This window comes from Arachis hypogaea, chromosome 10 (genome assembly GCF_003086295.3).
Source record: "Arachis hypogaea cultivar Tifrunner chromosome 10, arahy.Tifrunner.gnm2.J5K5, whole genome shotgun sequence".
NCBI classification, from domain to species: domain Eukaryota; kingdom Viridiplantae; phylum Streptophyta; class Magnoliopsida; order Fabales; family Fabaceae; genus Arachis; species Arachis hypogaea.
Genome location: NC_092045.1, coordinates 27,401,273 through 27,408,542, shown reverse-complemented (window position 1 = coordinate 27,408,542; position 7,270 = coordinate 27,401,273). Strand labels below are relative to the sequence as shown.

Sequence of the window (7,270 nt, the reverse complement as noted above, 5' to 3'; positions counted from 1 at the left end):
CTCTGCTTAGAATTCTCTGTCTGTTGCTGAGAAGATGATGGAAAAGGCTTGCCATTGCTAAACCTGTTTCTTCCACCATTATTGTTGTTGAAACCTTGTTGAGGTCTCTGTTGATCCTTCCATGAGAGATTTGGATGATTTCTCCATGAAGGATTATAGGTGTTTCCATAGGGTTCTCCCATGTAATTCACCTCTTCCATTGAAGGGTTCTCAGGATCATAAGCTTCTTCTTCAGATGAAGCGTCCTTAGTACTGCATGGTGCAGCTTGCATTCCAGACAGACTTTGAGAAATCATATTGACTTGCTGAGTCAATATTTTGTTATGAGCCAATATGGCATTCAGAGTATCTATCTCAAGAACTCCTTTCTTCTGATTCGTCCCGTTATTCACAAGATTCCTTTCAGAAGTGTACATGAATTGGTTATTTGCAACCATTTCAATGAGTTCTTGAGCTTCTACAGGCGTCTTCTTCAGATGAAGAGATCCTCCAGCAGAGCTGTCCAATGACATCTTGGACAGTTCAGACAGACCATCATAGAAGATACCTATGATGCTCCATTCAGAAAGCATGTCAGAAGGACACTTTCTGATCAATTGTTTGTATCTTTCCCAAGCTTCATAGAGGGATTCACCTTCCTTCTGTCTGAAGGTTTGGACTTCCACTCTAAGCTTACTCAATTTTTGAGGTGGAAAGAACTTTGCCAAGAAGGCATTGACTAGCTTTTCCCAAGAGTTCAGGCTTTCTTTAGGTTGTGAATCCAACCATATCCTAGCTCTGTCTCTTACAGCAAAAGGGAATAGCATAAGTCTGTAGACCTCAGGGTCAACCCCATTGGTCTTGACAATGTCACAGATTTGCAAGAATTCAGCAAAAACTGATGAGGATCTTCCAATGGAAGTCCATGGAACTTGCAATTATGTTGCATTAGAGAAACTAATTGAGGCTTAAGCTCAAAGTTGTTTGCTCCAATGGCAGGGATAGAGATGCTTCTCCCATAGAAGTCGGGAGTAGGTGCAGTAAAGTCACCAAGCACCTTCCTTGCATTGTTGGCATTATTGTTGTGTTCGGATGCCATGTCTTCTTCTTGTTTGAAGATTTCTGTTAGGTCCTCTACAGAGAGTTGTGCTTTAGCTTCTCTTAGCTTTCGCTTCAAGGTCCTTTCAGGTTCAGGGTCAGCCTCAACAAGAATGCTTTTGTCTTTGCTCCTGCTCATATGAAAGAGAAGAGAACAAGAAAATATGGAATCCTCTATGTCACAGTATAGAGATTCCTTGAGGTGTTAGAGGAAAAGAAGAATAGAAAGAAAAGGTAGAAGAATTCGAACTTATCAAGAGGGATAGAGTTCGAATTGTGCATTGAGGAGGAGTGTTAGTCCATAAATAGAAGGATGTGAGAAGAGGGGAAGAAATTTTCGAAAATTAAAGTGAATTAAAAGAAATTTTGAAAAAAAATAGTAATTGATTTTCGAAAACTAAGATAGGGAAAGAAATAAAGTGATTTTTGAAAAAGATTTTGAAATTAGAAATCAAAAAGATTTGATTGAAAACTATTTTGAAAAAGATGTGATTAAGAAGATATGATTGAAAAGTTATGGTTTTAAAAAGATTTGATTGAAAAGATATGATTGAAAAAAAATTTAAAAAGATTTGATTTTTAAAATTAATGACTTGGCTAACAAGAAATTTAAAAGATATGATTCAGACATTAAACCTTTCTCAACAGAAAAGACAACATACTTGAAATGATGAATCAAATCATTAATTGCTAGCAAGTATTTTTGAAAATGGAAAGAAATTGATTTTGAAAATATATGATTGAAAAGATATGATTTGAAAAAGATTTGATTTTGAAAAATTTTGGAAACTTGAAAAAAATTTGCATTAAAAACAAAATCTTCCCTCTTGTGCCATCCTGGCGTTAAACACACAGAATGGTATCTATTCTGGCATTTAACACCCAAAACACTACCCTTTTGGGCCTTAAACGCCCAGCCAGGTACCCTGGCTGGCGTTTAAATGCCAGTTTTCCTTCTTCACTGGGCGTTTTGAACGCCCAGCTTTTTCTGTGTAATTCCTCTGCTGAATGTTCTGAATCTTCAATTCTCTTTATTATTGACTTGAAAATACACAAATAAAAAATTTTTTTGAATTTTTAATAATGAGGAATAATCAAAATGCAACTAAGATCAAATAAACAATGCATGCAAGACACCAAACTTAGAAGTTTGTATACTATTGACACTAACAAATTGAGAATGCATATGAGAAACAACAAAACACTCAATGAAGACACATGACTGAATTCGAAAAATACAAGAAGAATAGAAACATGCAATTGACACCAAACTTAAAATGAGACACTAGACTCAAACAAGAAATATTTTTGGTTTCTATGATTTTGTAATTTTTTTGGATTTTTTCGAAAATTATGTGGAAAAAGAAAATAAAGAGGATTAAAACTTTTAATAAGAATTCTAGGAATCATGCATTGTTAGTCTAAAGCTTTAGTCTAAAGAAATTAGACATGGCTAGCCAAGCTTCAGCAGGACATTACATTCAAGAGCTAAATTGATGAGAATCAATCAGCTTTGGTGATGATGAAAACATCACCTTGAAACTCTAGAATTCATTCTTAAAAATTCTGAAGAAAAATACCTAATCTAAGCAACAAGATGAATCGTCAGTTGTCCAAACACAAACAATCCCCGGCAATGGCGCCAAAAACTTGGTGGGAGAAATTGTGATGATCAATGGCGCCATCAACATGGTATGTTCAATTGCAATCTCAACTCTTTATCACAACTTCGCACAACTAACCAGCAAGTGCACTGGGTCGTCCAAGTAATAAACCTTACGCGAGTAAGGGTCGATTCCACGGAGATCGTTGGTATGAAGCAAGCTATGGTCATCTTGTAAATCTCAGTCAGGCGGATTCAAATGGTTATGGAGGATTAATGATTAAAAGATAAATAAAACATAAAATAAAGATAGAGATACTTATGTAATTCATTGGTGAGAATTTCAGATAAGCGTATGGAGATGCTCTGTCCCTTCCGTCTCTCTGCTTTCCTACTGTCTTCATCCAATCCTTCTTACTCCTTTCCATGGCAAGCTGTATGTTGGGCATCACCGTTGTCAGTGGCTACAGTCCCGTCCTCTCAGTGAAAATGTTCAACGGGCTCTGTCACAGCACGGCTATTCAGCTGTTGGTTCTCGATCATGTCGGAATAGAATCCAGTGATTCTTTTGCGTCTGTCACTAATGCCCCACAATCGCGAGTTTGAAGCTCGTCACAGTCATTCAATCCTTGAATCCTACTCAGAATACCACAGACAAGGTTTAGACCTTCCGGATTCTCTTGAATGCCGCCATCAATTCTAGATTATACCACGAAGATTCCGATTAAGGGATCCAAGAGATATCCACTCAATCTAAGGTAGAACGGAGGTGGTTGTCAGGCACACGTTCATAGGTGAGAATGATGATGAGTGTCACGGATCATCACATTCATCAAGTTAAAGAACAAGTGATATCTTAGAACAAGAATAAGCCGAATTGAATAGAAGAACAATAGTAATTGCATTGATACTCGAGGTACAGCAGAGCTCCACACCTTAATCTATGGTGTGTAGAAACTCCACCGTTGAAAATACATAAGTGATAATGGTGATCATTGGCTTCAGCCCCAGAGAGGGAACCAGAAGAACCAAGATGAAAATACAATAGCAAAAGGTCTTATTTATGGAAAACTAGTAGCTTAGGGTTTACAGAAATGAGTAAATGACATAAAAATCCACTTTCGAGCCCACTTGGTGTGTGCTTGAGCTGAGCATTAAAGCTTTCATGTGTAGAGACTTTTCTTGGAGTTAAACGCCAGCTTTTGTGCCAGTTTGGGTGTTTAACTCCCATTCTTGTGCCAGTTCCGGCGTTTAAACGCCAGAATTCTTGAGCTGACTTAGAACGCTTGTTTGGGCCGTCAAATCTCGGAAAAAGTATGAACTATTATACATTGCTGGAAAGCCAGGATGTCTACTTTCCAACGCAATTGAGAGAGCGCCAATTGGGCTTCTGTAGCTCCAGAAAATCTACTTCGAGTTCAGGGAGGTCAGAATCCAACAGCATCTGCAGTCCTTTTCAGCCTCTGAATCAGATTTTTGCTCAGGTCCCTCAATTTCAGCCAAAAAATACCTGAAATCACAGAAAAACACACAAACTCATAGTAAAATCCAGAAAAGTGAATTTTAACTAAAAACTAATAAAAATATAATAAAAACTAAGTAGAACATACTAAAAACATACTAAAAATAATGCCAAAAAGCGTATAAATTATCCGCTCATCATGTCACCATTGACTTCAGTTATTCTTCTTCTATAAGTCTCAATGTCTCATACTTCTCTAACTCAACTTGAATTCGTTTCAAACTATTACATTATTTTTCATCTTACTGTTCCAATCGAATTTCTTTGATGCAAGAGTTATTCTTAAGATTGCCAATTTATTTTCTTCCTGAAATTTTTCACTGCTTGTACATCCTTGTTTACTTGTGATTTTGACAATTCCTTCCAATTCTTGTGGATACTATCCTTGTTGTTTGTCCTTCTTTTCTATGGTCTTGTATCATTCTGAGTAAACTCGAGATTTGTCTGGTGTCACGTGAGACCTTTAGACATAGCAACCGATACGCTAGTTCTTTAGGATATGGTTCGTGAACATAGAAGGTGAAGCTAGTAAGTGCGCAAGGTCACAAAAAGTTATGGAGCTTTAATTCACGCAAAAGAGTTTTGTTGAAGTTAAGCTTGTGACCGGTTGTGGGTTTGCAAGGTAATTGATGAGGTTGAGGATTCTCGGATGAGTTGTTCGATAAAGTATGATTAGGAATGGTGAAAGTACGTCAGGTTGAAGCTCTGAAGTTGGTACTAGATCAATATGAACGTTATACCCGTCATTTTAATAACAACCTATTTTGTAACCTTTCACCACATTATACTACCATTGCATGTCTAAACCATGTAACCTTTTTGCATCGAACCTACCTTGTAGCTCTGCTTCGCACCACATCTTTTTCCTTATATTTATGTCATATGACTTATCCGGTATTTGAAAAAAATATATATATGCCAAAACTTTTTGCTTTTTCCTAAATATTCACAAGTAAAGTGTTAAAACCATGCCATCTTTTATATATTATATTAATTGTTGAGAACGAACATTTTTATAAGTGGGATAAGATGTAAGATCCTAAATTTTTGGAAATTAAATAATAAGTTATTTATAATATTTAAAAAAGATTATATTTTCAAAGATTTTTTTATATTAATTGGGCAATTTTTGTATTCAAAATTTAAAAGTTTTAGTAATAGAAAAATAATTAAAATTTTATATATTTTAATTTGAATATATTGACTTTGAACCTTATTTTATAAATACAGGAGAATTAATTTAATTATCTTCAATTTTCATTGAATTAGTATTTACTTGAAATAAATTACTAGTTGGTAATTAAATGGTATTTCAAAGATAATTATTTTATATTTAATTTGGTTTTAAATTATTACTCTATCATTTTATTTTTATTAAAATTACTACACTACCTTAATCCCAAAATCTCCAATTTCATACACAAACCCTAATCCTAACTTCATTACGCATACTAACCTTAACTTCTTCATTCACAGCTGCCACCCTCGCCCCCTCACCCGTGACACACTCACACACAAACACAACACACCCACGCCGAGGAAGGCAAGATAGAGATTAGGAAAAAAAAGAAAGGGAGAAAGGGAGCCGTCACACCACCGTTGCCCAACCGCTGTCCAGCCTGTTTTGCCACCGCCAAAGGCCTACCACTGTCACACGCATGGCCGTCGAGGAGAGAGAGAGATAGAAAGCGCAAAGAAGAGGGAGCTGCTGCTGGGAGCTCACCGTTCTATCATAGAGCCCACGCCGCCGTTTCCGAGGAGAGGAAGAGAGGAGCTGCGTCCCGTTGCTGCTATCGTGCTCGTTGCCACCGTCCATGGAGCACCATCGCCATCACTGTCAACCCGAGGAAGAGAGAGAGTCCGTAAGAGAGAGAGAGAGAGAGAGAGAGAGAGAGAGAGAGAGAATTTGCGAGGAAAGAGAGGGAGCTCGCGCTGCCTACTCTATCACCGTGCTCATTGTTGTCATGTCCCACTAGCGCCACCGTTCATGTCCACCACCGTTGCCGCCAGAAACCGCTATTAGAGCCCATGTCTTCTTGGTAAGCATTTTCTTTTTCAAAACAGTTGAAATCAGTATTCTATTTTAAGTTGTTAAAGGTTCTAAGTTTTTGGTAATGGAGGATTGAGTTTTGGTTTTGGCATGCTGAGTTCAATGGTTGTTGCATGCGACATCAAGCTGTTGCATTGCTCCATTTTCTCGCTTATTCGTAAGTACGGTAAGTTGTTCCTTATTTCGAACTCTTTTAGTCAGTGTTCTATTATATGTTGTTGAGGTTTTTGAGACGTTAATGCCTTCGAATCGCATTCTGGTTATTGAATGTTACTGCATTAAAGTTACTATTGTGACTACAATATAGTGGAGCTATAGTTGCGGCGGCTGCTGCTGTTGCTGGCCAAGAGAAATAAGGTTTTAGATGCGTTTGGTTTTGTGAGTTTTGACTATTCAAGGTAGGGATTTTTCTTTAAAATTATTTTATATCATAGAATTGTTATAATAGATATTGATGTAAAAAATATACTTTTGTGATTATGTAGTCTTATGAATGTGATTGTTTACTTGATTGAATTATTGATTGCTTGGGTTGGCGTGCAGTTGTTGATGAAAATTGATTTGGAAAGTTGATTTAATTGCTTATACTAAAAAGTGATTTTATATTGAAAATCAAATTTATATATATTTATATTGAGAAAGGGATTTTTGTTGGAAATCCGACTTATATATTTATATTGAGTAATGATTTGGTTTTCAAATTGTTGGAAAGAGTTTGAGAAATGTGGTTTGGATGAACCCTTGAAGGGTGGTAAAGTCCAAATTTTAGGGGAGGTGCTGCCGAAATTTTCATAAAAATTAGAGACAGTGTTGGAAGTGTTCTTTGAAAAACTTGGGTTGAAGAATTATTTTATTTGATTTTGATTAACCATGGAAATTATTGTATTTTTGGGGTATTTTTAATGAATTTTAAAGTAAGTGTTCCAAAATAAGTGATTATGTTTCAATTGAAATTTCGATTGGGAAGTAAGAATGGTTTTGAATCTTTTTGGAAAGAAGTTTTTAAACTTGAAGTGAA

The 7,270-nt window shown here is 36.3% G+C and overlaps 1 non-coding gene across 1 annotated transcript; it reads left to right on the top strand.

Annotated features, from left to right (window-relative positions):
- Positions 1 to 566: 566 nt before the first annotated feature.
- On the top strand, positions 567 to 674 carry LOC112718466 (small nucleolar RNA R71). Its single transcript, XR_003160806.1, has one exon. It is a non-coding gene; the product is annotated as a small nucleolar RNA R71 (small nucleolar RNA).
- The last annotated feature ends 6,596 nt before the right edge of the window (positions 675 to 7,270 follow it).